This window comes from Carassius carassius, chromosome 1, assembly GCF_963082965.1.
Source record: "Carassius carassius chromosome 1, fCarCar2.1, whole genome shotgun sequence".
In the NCBI taxonomy this organism is placed as follows: domain Eukaryota; kingdom Metazoa; phylum Chordata; class Actinopteri; order Cypriniformes; family Cyprinidae; genus Carassius; species Carassius carassius.
In genome coordinates this window covers 26,195,162-26,210,064 of record NC_081755.1, presented here as the reverse complement: position 1 = coordinate 26,210,064, position 14,903 = coordinate 26,195,162, and positions in this window count along the sequence as shown.

Here is a 14,903-nt window from a genome sequence, read left to right as displayed (position 1 = left end):
ACCTTCAGCTACCTTGATACTGAGTGGATATAGCGTTGTTTTAAACAATCTTAGTCAAGTCTACCATTTAAAAAAAAAAAAAAAATCAGTTACCACTGGCATTAAATCTTATTACCATATAATACTCAACATGATCACCCATGTTGTAGGCCTTTCCTGTGTGGCAATCTATCACACAATCAGACAACGTCCCATTGGCGTTCCTGTCTGGAAAAGTTACGTCCTCGGGTTTCATAACTCATTTTCTGCAATATTTTGGCATTGACATTCATCTTGTGCTTTTCTTTTTCTTGTTCTGTTTGTTTAAACAGTTATTTCTTAAAGCAAAACATTTGCCATCACATTTTTTTTTGCTAATTTTCCAATCATTTTAATAGTAAACCATGTGAAAGCAAATTTCGCAAATGGACTTGAGTTACAATACTGGTAGACTATTATAAAATGTAATTATCTATAATCTTTGCAATGTTAACAATGTGCCCTTTTCAAGTGAAATTTCCTTGTGACTGCGCCTTTAGTGTCTTTAGTGTACGTTCCTGTTTATGTAAACTTAAATTATATATGATAAACGTCTGTTATTTCATGTGTGTTAGGTTGCTGTATGTGTATGTGCTGCCTACATAAAGAATGCACTTTAAGGACAATAAAGTAAAGTAATTAAACTTAATTTAATTAGTTTGTTTTGAGTTAAGGATGACATTTTTGTTGCTTAATACCAAATATACAAAGCTTTTGAATCAATCTTTCATTGTTATAAGATCTATTGCTGAATTTACAAGGTCTCTATTTATTGGCCATGTTCAGGTAAACATCTTTGCCAGGTAACCATGCATGCTGTGTCACATTTATTATTTACACTATCCAACTTATTTTTATTTTAAGTATTTAATGCTTGCAATATCATGCAGTAAAATGCTTTTGTACAGCTAAAAATAGTGTAGCTGGAAGTAGATGACACCACACACACACACACACACACACACACACACACACACGCACGCACGCACACACGCACACAACCACACACACACAACCACACACACACACACACACACACACACACACACACACACACACACACACACACACACACACACACACACACACACACACACACACATATATATTGAGTGTTAATTGCACAACATTTTACAATTTGCTCTATTTAAAGCTTTAAGCTTTTCAAATAATGTCAGGTGGTAAAATAATCTCTAAAATAATATTTAGGTAATATGGCTGTGCTACTGGTACAGAATAAATGTTACTTATAAATTATTTTTAGATTAGCTATTCAGTAAATAATCAGCATTTTTTTGTAGTAGTAGTAGTAGTAGTAGCAGTGTTGGTAGTAATTAATTTAATAGTTTTATGATTTACTGTATGCTCGCAGCATTTTTCAGCGGGTTGTTCTAGTGATGCATAAGTGTTCAGCATCAGTTGGTTGGGGGTGTTTTGCATTGAACTTGTTTTGTGACTGTCTCAGCTCTGTCCAGGCATGGCCACATGGGTGGCTGGGGCATTTTGCCTAGAACAGGACCACGGTACATACACATCATAATGAAAGTGAAAAGTGAAGTGAAAGTCGTGAAATTTGCCAAGTATGTAAACCCACACTCAGAGTTGGTGCTCTGCATTCCACACACACACAGCCGTGAGTAGGGAACACACACACACACAGGAGCAGCAGGCAGCTATTTGCTCCAGTGCCGGGGGAGCAACTGGGTGTTCAGTGCTTTGCTCAAGGGAACTTTAGCAATGGGTATTGAAAGTAGAAGAGTGTTCATTCACTCCCTCCCACCTACAACTCCTGCCGGCACTGAGACTCAAACCTGTGATCTTCGGGTCACAGGTCCAACTCTCTAACCATTAGTACACAGCTGCCCCAAATAATTGACAATCTGAAGCAATTCTGTTAATTTGATGTAAGTGGTCTTGGCTGAATTAGCAGTAGTTTTTTGTTTACAATGTGGTCAATTGTGACAATTTGAATAGATTTGTAATGGCATATGTGGCCTTAAAAAATTCTAAGTATCTTTTATTTTCCCCAAAAGATACTAAGTGTGTCTCTTATTTTCTTCTGCTGGAGTCTGGACTTGGCAACCTTGAACACAAGCTGACTTACTGAGCTGAGAGAGCTTGAAAATTGCTGGCTTATATGAACACAGGGTTCATCTTTCTTTCAATAGAATAGCTAAACAAAAAAGCCACACACAGACGACTGGACATCTAGCGCCAGTACTATCTAGCCTTCTGTTGTGCTCCATATGCTGTGTGACATCACTGTGGACAATTTCAGCCAAAATACATAAATAAATAGAAAGTAAATGAACTCTCACTTTTTTAGTTTGCATTTCAAAATAAAGATGGCAAGTCAACAGAGCTGTGGATTTACAACTCTGGATGTTATATTAATATGCCTGTGTCATATTAAGAATGGCTTACAATAATAATAATAAAGTTAAATGACTTGGGTGGTTTGCTGAATGCATTGTAGCATGCCTGATATTTGTCTTCACTTGCATAAATGTATGAGCATAATTTGAGGCTGAAGCAATTTCACAGTTTGTTTCTAAATGATTTCCATCAAAAGATCATTATAATTGCAGTGAATTATGCTTTATTATTATTTTTTAATATGGTACTTTTTACCCAGCAATGGCTTTGTATTTAGATGGTACTAAGCTGAATTGCTCTGATGCTGAATATCCTTAACCAAATTTGCGTTTCCTGGTCAAAAATGACTGGCCTTTTAAAATTTGCTTGTAAATCTCGAATTGTATTTTATCATCAGGTGTTAGATTTAATATTGCTGCCAACTTGTTTTCTTTCATTTAGCACAGGTTTTGAATTTCTTTTTGTAACTCATTGATCATAGACTACTGTACATTGATCTGAACCGATGCATCTCAGTTTTTGAGTGAATAAAGCATTTTTTATGGATAATTTGGCAATGTCCTCTCAAAAACTGAGCATAAGCTTTGATCAATGAGGCCTATGATCATTCTTTTTAACAAGACATACAAAACACATTCTAACTAAAAGAAAACCAGTTGATATAAAGATTGACTCCAATATTTGAGAGCCACACATGCCATTTTGACTAGAAATGCCACAAGTGTTACAAGGTGAAAAAACAAACAAACCAAAAATTATCCAGTTTTAAGGAAGTTGTAATATGAGAATAATCAGTACATTTTAGTCCAGTGTTAAAAATGCATTAACATTAACTTGCATTTTATAGAAAAAGAAAATCCTGTTAAATCATGTGGAATTAACAGCTTTAGTATATATGCATTTTGTGCAATAAAGAGGCAAGAAGACACACACATATCACAAGAAACTTTATCGCTGTATTATTAACAGAAGAAATATTTATTTCTTAAAGTTATGTGAACTATGTGTGAAGAAGCCATGTTATGCTCTGTCGTACAAATTTATGTGCATTTATATCAGAAAACCACATATTTTGGTTATCAAACCAGCAGAAAATTCAGCAGAATCTTCAGTCCCGCAGCAGGAAGGGGTCCGTGTTGATCCTGGAGAGAGAATTGTTGTTTTTGTGTTCAGTGTACTGCTAGGGAGTTTATCTTGGAAGTTCATCCCAAGAGATCCTCCAGATCTGTCACACAGGAGGCCCGTCAGTGTTTTTCGTCCAGTCCCAATAGGCACCGTGAATAAGTGAGGCACTGTGGGAAATAGGAAACTGACCAGAGAAGTGAATCAGAGTCAAACATTCAACTGATCGAGCAACCAGCTTTCCACTCTTAAAACCGCTAGCTATTATATTAGCTATTTGAAATCCATTTAAATATTTACTTTAAAAGTCTGAAAAAAAGTGCGACAATATAAGTTGCTATATATGCTTTTGTATTTAAGAAGAAAGCTGCTACTGATTTTGAATGAATACTTCTAAATAAATAAAAATAATGATCTCAATCTGATGGGTAGCATACAGTATCCATTGATTCATTTAGAACAAACTTCATGTCTCAGCGTTTAGATTTTTATTTCCAAAAGACTGAAATGGTTTTATTGGAATTTTTGAGGATACATATGGAGTTAGTAATCCATAATGCAATGCACATGCAAAATCTATGATGCATCAAATGAAACCTTAAAAGTTTTCCTTCATAGAAAAATTTTATCCATCGTAACCAGATGGTACAGATCTTTAAAGATATTTGGATTCAGGTTTAAAGCCCCCCACAAGGAAGAAGGCAATGCTTTGATTGTATTATAGATTTATATTGCAGATTTATTTAAAACATTTTAGTTAGTTTTACTTTAGTTTTGCTTTATGTTAATAATGTTGATACCATGGGGTACTAAGGTTAGACCTTCTGCATTTTCATTATAAATCACACTACAGTTAAAAATTTTTTCCAGTACTTTTATTCAATTAGGGTTAATGAAATTGATAAAAAGTGACAGTAAAAACATTTATATTGTTACAAATAATAATAATAATAAAAAAATCATTTAAAAATTGCAGTTCTCCAAACTCTCTGTTAATCAACGAATCCTGGAAAAAAATCAGTTTTTAAAGAATATTAATGGGCGCAACAGTTTTCAACACTGTTAACAATAAAAATGTTTCCTAACCATCAAATCAGCATATTAAAATGAGTTCTAAAGGGTCATGTGATACTGTATATGTATATGAAGAGTTAAGATGCAAAAGCCTCTAAGTGCCATCTGAAATTTTCATCTAAAATTAGGATTTTTATCAGGCTCCTATATTTATGTTCAGTTATTTCACTTTAATAGCCTGGAAAAGGACCTGCACATTGCAATTAAAGTACAATTAAAGTAAGTAGGAGCTTGATAGAAATCCTAATTTTAGATGAAAATTACAGATGGAACTTAGAGGCTTTTGCATCTGAACTCTTCATACTGTATATATAAAATGAACCATTATTTGATACTGTATTGTAGCCACTAATATTTCCAAATATTGCTGTTTTGCTGTGTTTTTAATCAAACAAATGTAGCCTTGGTGAGCATAAAATGCTTCTTTCAAAAACATAAAAAATCTTACTGACCCCTAACCTTTGAGCAGTCGTACTGTATAATTTCAGCATAACAATTTGAGTAAAAAGCTGAATTTATTAGTATTTGGTAGATCTGTATCTTGCTTTAATAGCAGCAGCATTTAATATCGTAGCATTTCTTAGATTTTTTTATTTATTTGATTCATAATCCTTGAACTTTTTGCTTTTGCTTGTTCAGATTTAAAATTAGATTTTGCATTCTAGACTTTCAGTGTGCTCTCAGACATCTGTACCCTATATATATATATATATATATATATATATATATATATATAATATGCCTTTATGTATCCTTATTGTATTCCTTCAAACAGTGCTCATTCTACAAGACAGACTTAGTATCTAGTAAATTGTCAGGCAAGTCCCTTGAGTCTGACATGTTGGGATATGATGAGAGACTAAACCAAAAGGTTTCCAATTACTGCCAGCTGAAACCCTGCAGCCCTATTTCGGTTTAGACTCAGTCTTGGTGCTGGGCATACATACTCTTTTCTCCCCATATGCTCATTAATAAGGCTTCTGACATGGGATGCTGTCTCCTTAGTCAAGCAGATCCCATTGCATTTCATTACCGAAGGTTCAGCAGCAACCGCAAACAAACGCTTCATTGCCCACTGACATAATGGAATGACTTTATGTTCCAAGTTAAGCTATATACTCTTGATGCAGGCCTCTTAACAGTTTTATGTCACAAGCACTTTCACGGGCTCCTGTGTGATGATGTACAGGGCGTTGGATATTTAATGGGAATTCCAGGAATGGCTTTGGCCAATATGTGCAGTGTGGCCTGTCAGTTTTGATCGCTGTCCCTGTGGCTGCGCGCTGGAATTCAAAATAAGTCCTAAACATCTTTCTTTGGCATAGTTGTCCTTAATTTAACCACAGCTCATCTTTTTTTTTCTTTTGATTGAGGTGAGCTCTACTGGAATTAGTACACAAAGCAACACATACATTTAACCTTTTCTAGAAGTGAAGACCACTCCAATGAAAATACTTGATTCATTATTAACCTGCTTTCCCACAATTCCTGCAGTCTTTTTTAGTGTTTGCACATCTTGCCTGAGGAGTCAGCACGTTTGTTAGTTGTACAGTGCTGGTTAAGGGAAATTCTTTAGCAAAAATCCATTGGGATTTCATCTCAGTTTAATATTCAGCACCAAACTCTGCTGAAGCATTCGATTTTTTAAGTAATAATCGTCAATCAAAAGTCTTAACTAAACCAAGCCATGTCATTCCATTGTGAAATCTCATTTGTATTAGAGTACTCTCCGTTTTCCCCAAGCTGTCTCAAAAGTGTTTCCTGTAATTTTATGAAAATCGCATGAAAAGCTGTGTACCATTTTGGGATGCTTTGGAGAGTTTAGATAATCTCCTAAATTTTGCCATGACCTGATTGTCATTTTAAATATGTAAACAGAAAAGTCTCATTTCCTGTAATCTTTTTGACAGTCAGACTGCCCATCATGCATTGCCCTTTCTTTTAGTTAATCCGGCCTTAAGCCTGACTAGACAAATGATCTGCCATAATCCGTAACAATTGCAACCCAGTGATGATTCCGGCTCCTCTGGTGAAATGGCAATGACTGCTTAAAACTGTAACTGTAAGGGGGAAAAATATTCTTAGTAAAAACAAAACAATACAAAAAAAAAAAAAAAGATCAGAGTTCATGGACTTTTATTAGCTATTGATGTAATTGAATGCATAAGCATTAGCATTTTCCAAATTATTTTAAAGATGAATATGCAAGAGATGCTGTGGTGCTTTCTGCTGATTTTTAGGGGCACAGAACCCCCCCCCCCCAAAAAAAACAAACAAAAGAAAGAATGGCATTGGTACTAGTATGATATATAATAACATATACAATATGTAATATATATATATATATTTTACATAGTATAGTATATAGTATAGTATAGATCGTTTTTGGTATTGTGATAGATATTGATATTGTATATACGTTTTTTGGCCATGTCACCCAGCTTTAGTATGGATCACTTTTATAATATAATATAATATAATTTATGCTTAGTTTTTGAAGAATGAAAGCTTCACAAGCTATTGTGAAAGCTATTATGACAATAATTTTAGTGAGTAATAGATAAACCTAGCATTAGGCATTGTTCCAGCTCTGAATAATAACTCATTTTTTCATCTGACAGTAGAAATGAATGTAACTGCTCTTATTTCAGGATATTTGAAGCCTCTCTGCTCTTATTAGTATCAAGTATCACCACTTGTAGTACACTTGAGTGTACTAGTGTATAAAAGATGGTTCAAGTGTACTAAAAGTGGTAACTAAATACAGAGATAATATATTAAAAGAGCATTTTAGTTCATATTCATGGTGTCCTAAAATAGCATAGTTGAGTACACTTAGATGATCTTAAGTTTATCTAAAGTACTAAAGAATAATTTTTAGTATATTACTGTAAGTACAAACTTATTATGTTAAAATTGAGCACTCTAAATACATTATGGAAGTACACTTTGGAGGTTTTTCACCTGGGAAGTTTGGACAAATTGTTCTTTACAATGATCATTATCATTATTATTATTATTTATTCATTTATTTTTATTCTAAATTTGATATTTGTCTGCAAAACATATTTCAATCATTCAAGCATAGCTTCTTGGTCAGAAGGATGTTTTACAATCACCAGGGGCATAAATTTTATGTGGCCAAATTTACTGATGGTTTATAAAATTAAATGTTTTGCTGATGAAACATCATGCATATCATTTTTTGTTCTCTCTCTGAACATTGTAAATCAGATTAATCCACGAAAATGCATTAGACTCATTACATGTCATATTAATGGTAATGAATCTCTCCATAGTTACGTACGGGAATCCCTGTAGTGCTTTGCATTACCACATGATACTAAATGCCCAGTGCTTTTCGCTGATATCCAGTATCACACCACATACTGATTCACAAGGGGAAAGTCTAGCTGGAAAGGAAAGTCTCGTCCTGAAAATATATATCTGAGTTGGTTTTGCAAGTCTGCATACCTCCAAGTTAAACCAAAATCCTTTTGAAATACTTTCATTACTTCCTGGAGAGCCGGAGGCATGAGGAGAAACGCTGCTTCAGACTGGGAAAGAATCTTGTTTCTGACCCACTATTGCATTTGGAAGTTGAGCCCTGGATGGCAATGTGTTTGCATTTCATTTCTGAAAAAAGAGTCTTTGATTTTTAATGCACCTCAAGAAGTCAAAAACATAGACTTTTTCACGTTAGAAACAGAACAGTTTAACTGCTGAGGTAAAACAATCGGAGAAACAGAAAACAGCGTGCAAAATTTAGCACAGAAGCGTGCTATACCACATTTTGGGACATATTCAAATCTCCTGTTGATTTACGGAGAGTAACCCAGGGAGCAGTACATCACAAGCATGTGGTTTTATTTGTTTACAGACCTTGAACTTGGTTTGGTGTTGTGTAATTTATTACAGAAGATAAACAACATGGAAGAAAGCCGTTTTATTACCCTGATGTATTGTTACCCTATGATGCAATGTTGGCATCCTCTGTGGAAGATGGATGAAAAAGAACAACAGTCTGACATTATAAAATATCCGAAATGCATGAACCATTGTACCATCCTGAATGAAATTTTCATTAATTTAATAAAGATCAGATTTATTAACATCAGGCTGAGCGTGCTCAGTTGATTAAATACTTTTAAATTGAATTGTGTTTCTACTATCTGGCGCCTCCAAATGGAATTAAGATCGTCTCAAATTGTCTTTCATATTTGTCTTACAGTTTAATTTTTAGCTGACAAAATTATCAGTAGTTATGTGCAATATATCCAGTACAATATTAAGCAATATAAAAATTTTTTTTTTTTATTTATTGGCAATTGTTGATGCTCAGTTCCTCTGTTTTACATGTATTACATTTATGATCATCAACTTTACATCAAAAACAGGTTAAATATGCAAATCAAACGGACATCACAAACTTGACATGACCTTGATTTGAAGTAAATTGAACATCAAGGAATTGCCATCCAAACTGAATTTAAAAAGATCTTACAGCATCTTGATCAAGTCTTGACTAATATGGTGCCTGCTGGGATAATACTAATTTTTATAGTAGTGAATTTCATTTAATATTCATAAACTGTACATTATAATGCCGTGTGCATAAATTCATCTGTAGCAAAAAATAAATAAATAAATAAAACCTTTGCCTGCCTTTTATTAGGATAGGACAGGAAATATTGACAGGAAACAGAGATTGTATAGTGCTATACAATATATCGGTGCAAGTCTATTAAGCATCAACAAGTGTTTTCATTATATGAACAAATTTTATTACTGACCATTTGTTTCAGGCAAAAAAAAAAAAGTAAATATTGTTATCAGCCCAAAATATTAATATCGCTGCATCCCATATTTAATGAAGACACACATTTAATGCACATATGTATCAAATCTGGCATATTTTTGGAAGCATAACCAAAAGTATTTGCTTTGATATTACCATAGAAGTACTTTCTAGTTTAAGTATGCTAACTGAGATACAGCTACTAAGGTTGAACTAAAATGAACTAAAGTTGAAGGTAATGCATATTCCCTGCTGCTTTTGCACTGGCTTTAAAGACTGTAGTCATTGTGTGGTTTTCGCTGCAGCTGAATGCTGATTCTTTTCCGACTCGTGCTCTTATAAAAAGCAAATGTGAACAGCTCTTTTGAGAGCCAGCAACACTGCTTTACTATAGTATAGCACCTCTCTGTGTCTCATTGACTGTCACACACCTACACAGTCTACATTCGCACACTGCATAACTTAAAAGCAAAATCATTTTTTTAAAGTCCTCATCTGCTCACTTGCTTACGCACATTCTCTTCCACCTCCGCTCTGTCTTATCCATGACAGATAATGGGTTCTTATGAAAGCTCTGAATGCGAGTTGTACAAAGCGTCTCAGTCAGCAAACTGCCAGGGTTACTAGGGATCTTCAGTTTAGTGCTGCTAAATATGAATTCAGAGCGCTCACGAGACAAATGCTAATGTGATCAGCCCATCTCCCGTATCACAAAAAAAGTGTTCTAGTTGTTGCTACAGCATTTTTTTGTTCAAATGAATTGGATATAGATTTTATTCATACTTTTTTTTTTAAGTTCATTCATTTAATTTGGTAATATACTAAATGGTTGTTTGACTTCTGGAGTAGAAATGGTTTCATACTCACTGCTTGTTTCTTTAAAGGGATTTTTTTTTTCGTACTATGGAAGTCATTGGCTTCTGTCAATTCTGTGGAAATTAATGTTTTAGTCAATGTAGTGAATTTATTTTGTTATCTGTTGATATCTGTCCGATATGTCTTCAAACAAGTAAAACATGATGATTAGTATGGCCTTTGACATCAATAACAGTAGATATGGGAAGAGTGTCTCCATTTTAATAAGCCCTTTCATTTTGCTATCATAATTATGCTTGATTATATGGTCAGTTGCATTTTATTTTATTTTTTTCTGTCTGCGACCCATTTTTGGGGCATGCCCCACCACTGAAATAGCCCGTTGGCTGGCAGTAAGGACACTGTAATTTACACTCAGATTTCCTCTAGCAATTGGTCATTCTGAAGCTATAGATGGAGGTCGTGTTGACAGGTCAGTATACCGTGGCCAACAAGTGCCAGGCCTGCAACCTGAATCCATCAGTCATTTGCAGTAGTCTGCCCTCAAACAAATTTTTTTTTTAATGTTTTTGGATGGGCAAATACTCTGCTACAGTTGAAGGGGTTTAGCACCATTCTTTGACTGATACTATTCACACACACACACACACACACACACACACACACACACACACACACACACATACTGGTTTATGTGGATTAGCCAGACTTTTTCTCCAAACAGGCCCGGTGGTGGTTTAGATGGACTACCCTTTCCTGAGGTCCTAGAGCTATGAGAGTTCGATTAAAACACTCAAAAAAATTTGAAAAAAATTCAGGACACTTTAGACTTCAGATACACCCTTCAGAGCGTGATACACACCACCCTAAAACTATTGTGGTTTATAGAGACAGTTCTCATTTTGAAAAATATGTGACTTATAAGGACCAAAACAAACATTATTGGGACTTTAAAGGGACAATGACGTCACTTCCTCATTAACATAAATACACATACACATTAACCTGACACCACCAAGCATTAATGGGACTTTAAAGGGACAATGACGTCACTTGCTCATTAACATAAATACACTAACACAAATACACATTAACCTGACACCACCAAGCATTACTGGGACTTGAATTATTATTTTATTGCACAACTCTAACATCACCAGTGTTAGTTGGTGACACGGTCTAACAGCCAGATAACAGCCTGTAAGAGCTAAACAATAGATTGTCACAAAACATAAGTGCCATGACAATGAGAATTGAGCAAAAAAGGTCAAATAAGTTATTCTTACCCAACTTCAAAAGACCCATGGTTGCTCATAACAAAAATAAATAAAATGTAAAAAAAATAAAAGCTGTTTTACAGTGTGCTTTTGTGATGGCCTCTGTCATTCGAACTTCTGTTTTTGTACTGAACATCAATACAAACTATAACAGGCAGACAACAACTTAAAACACAAGAGCCACACTTTTTAAAACATTAAAGGAACTTTGGACTTTTACTTATTCGCCGTATCCCCCAGAGTTAGATAAGTCCACACACACCCTTCTCATCTCCGTGCGTGCCGTAACTCTGTCTGACGCACCCACCGCTAGCCTAGCTTAGCACAAAGACTGAGGTAAATGGCTCCAGCTAGCATACTGCTCCCAATAAGTGACAGAATAACGCCAACATTTTCCTATTTACATGTTGTGATTTGTAGTCACAGCACGTACAAATAATAAGGTCACATGAGACACAGCCATCTTCTAACAGTTTACATACTGGGAACTATATTCTCATAGAATTTACTATATAGAAGGCGAAGCACTGCTGGCTGGAGTGATTAGCGCAACCCTCTGAGCGAACTCTGAGAATATAGTATGTATACGGTTAGAAGATGGCCATGTATCATGTGACCTTGTTATTCGTACACGCTGTGACTATACAAATCACAACATGTAAATAGGAAAATATTGGTGTTATTTTGTCACTTATTGGGAGCAATGTGCTAGCTGGAGCCGTTTACCTCCAGTCTTTGTGCTAAGCTAGGCTAGTGGTGTGTGCGTCAGACAGAGTTACAGCACGCACGGAGATGCGAAGGGTGTGTGGACTTATCTAACTCTGGGGGATACGGTGAATAAGCTAATGTCCCAAAAAGTTGGCGTGTTCCTTTAACACAAACATAGAAACACCACCACAATTGTCAGTGTATTTAAATCTTTTCTTTTTCTGACTGCCTCTTTGCAGCTATTCCTCTATTTCGAACAAAGTCCCTTATATTTTGCACTGTTCTTTGTGCCAACACAGGGTCTTCCACCAGTTTGCAGTGACTGCATTCAGTTTTGGTGGCCAGTTTCCCCCTGCTTACATGACCTTTGAAGTGTCGCATTACTGCGGCGACCTCAGCCTTAGACCACACTTTCTTCGCCACTCTTCTGGATCCATGTTCCTCATCAGCATAGTTCCCTGGAAAATAGGCAAACAAAAAAAGAATATATCACAAACAAAATGTGTTGTCCAGTTGAAGCCATCAAAACATGAGTTCAGTTAATGCCACAGTTGACAAGAAATTGCAGTTTACTTTTCTTAATTCACTCTGGGTATCAGTTGGTTGCTCACTCGATGTGATTTCACCAACTTTATTAACCCACTAGAGTGTGGACAATATGGAGTGTAATATTAGTATGTCTTTGCTGTTCATCTATTTATGTGGCCAAACCTTTTGCTATTTGAATTTATTGCAGTAAGTAATACTACAATTAGTAACATGTCATGTTAAATAAAGTAATTTTGGCATTGTACTTCAACACACCGTATTTTAAATGAAACCAAGACTATGGGGTTTAAGGTCTGATTCTCAGTTTAAATCTGATTTCATAAGGTTAGCTAAATAGTGTTGGAACTTGGTCTGAAAGTTTAGTCTTGATATTGAAACCGTATGTAACAATCAACTTAATACTACTTTTAACCTCTTAATCTTCCAGATTTTGTGGCATGTTGTGACTCAGTCATTCAGACCAATTCATTTTTAGTCTTTTAACCAACTTGCTAAAAAGAGAATTAATAGAACGTACTCATGGGCAATCAAGAGAACATGTGAAGAGAAGGAGGTTACTTTACTTTTATCTCAAATTCAATATACATTTCCTGATAATAAAGTAAGTGTATATGCTCCCTTGCAGACAAGATGTTTTGTACAAATGCAGTACAGTTAAATTTAGGGCTATTCATTTATATCTCTTTCTTTAAGATTACTCTTGCATTTTGATAGTTGAATACATCACAAAGACGTGCATAATAATCCTTCTGTTAAAGGGATACTTCACCGTTTTTTCATATTAAACTATGTTATTCCCTTAACTAAGACGAGTTGATGCATACCTCTCTCGTCTCAGTGCGTGCACTCAATCGCTCTGGCGCGCGGCGACAGTTTGATAGCACTTAGCTTAGCCCAGTTCATTCAGTAGGATCCAAACAGAAATGAAGCTAGAAGCAACCAAACACCTCCAAGTTGTCCCTATTTAAATACAGTTACACGACCAAGTATGCTGACACACTGTCACTGTCCTATAATGTATGGCGCAATTGCACTGGAAGCACTTCGACTGGGCGCAGTAAAAGTCACACTTGAAAAATCCTCTCCCCCCTCCCTCTCACTTCTGTCATTAGAACCAACGTGACTTTTTACTGCGCCCAGTCGAAGTGCTTCCAGTGCTATTCCACCATACATTATAGGACAGTGACAGTGTGTCACCATACTTGGTCGTGTAACTACTCGTGTAACTCTATTTAAATAGGGAAACCGTGGAGGTGTTTGGTCGCTGCTAGCTTCATCTCTGTTTGGTCCCTAATGAATGAACTGGGCTAAGCGCTTTCAAAGTGTCGCCACGCACCAGAGCGATTGAGTGCACGCACTGAGATGAGAGAGGTTTGCATCAACTCGTCTTAGTTAAGGGAATAACAGTTGAAGTAAAAAAACTGAAAAAAAATGGTGAAGTATCCCTTTAAGGGAGTTGGGCAAAGTAAGAATTTCATTGTAGGGTATAAACCGCTGTGTTTCTTCTGTGCATAGACAATAAACCTCTTGAATCTGAATCTTACCTTCAGAGGGAGGTACACTCTCACTTACTGTGGACGACACAAATGAAACTGATCCTGTTGAAAACAATTTAACAAGTTACTTTTGTCACAGGAAAAAAATAAATTTTATCAGCAGTGAATATGAATTGAGTTAACATACCAAAGTCTCCCATGTCATGGTCTTGCTCTGTGGTTGTAGAGTCAATATCCATAGGCTCCACAGTTCCAAGCTCTGATGCGGTGAGATCTGTGTTGCTGTTATCAGATTCGCTCCCACTGTCTTCAGCATCACTTAACGCAATCTCATCTGGAAAATGGCATTAGTAAAACTCAGAGGTGGAAAGAGTACCTGAAAACCATACTTGAGTAAAAAGACAGATACTTTGCAGCATAAATTACTCTATTACAAGTTACAAGTCACCAATACGAGTAAAAGTGATTTTAACAGTACTTTAGCATTTTACTTATACTAAATTTAGGCTCTAAGATGCACTAGTCCTTGACACCTGAGACATGCAGGTGAAAATAAGAAACAGTTGATTTGTAAAATGAGAAGTCATGTTTATTTTCTAAAATCTAAATAAATCTGAACACCTCAATAGTCTAATAAATCAGGGTCGACACAACAGCCTCTTAAAGGGA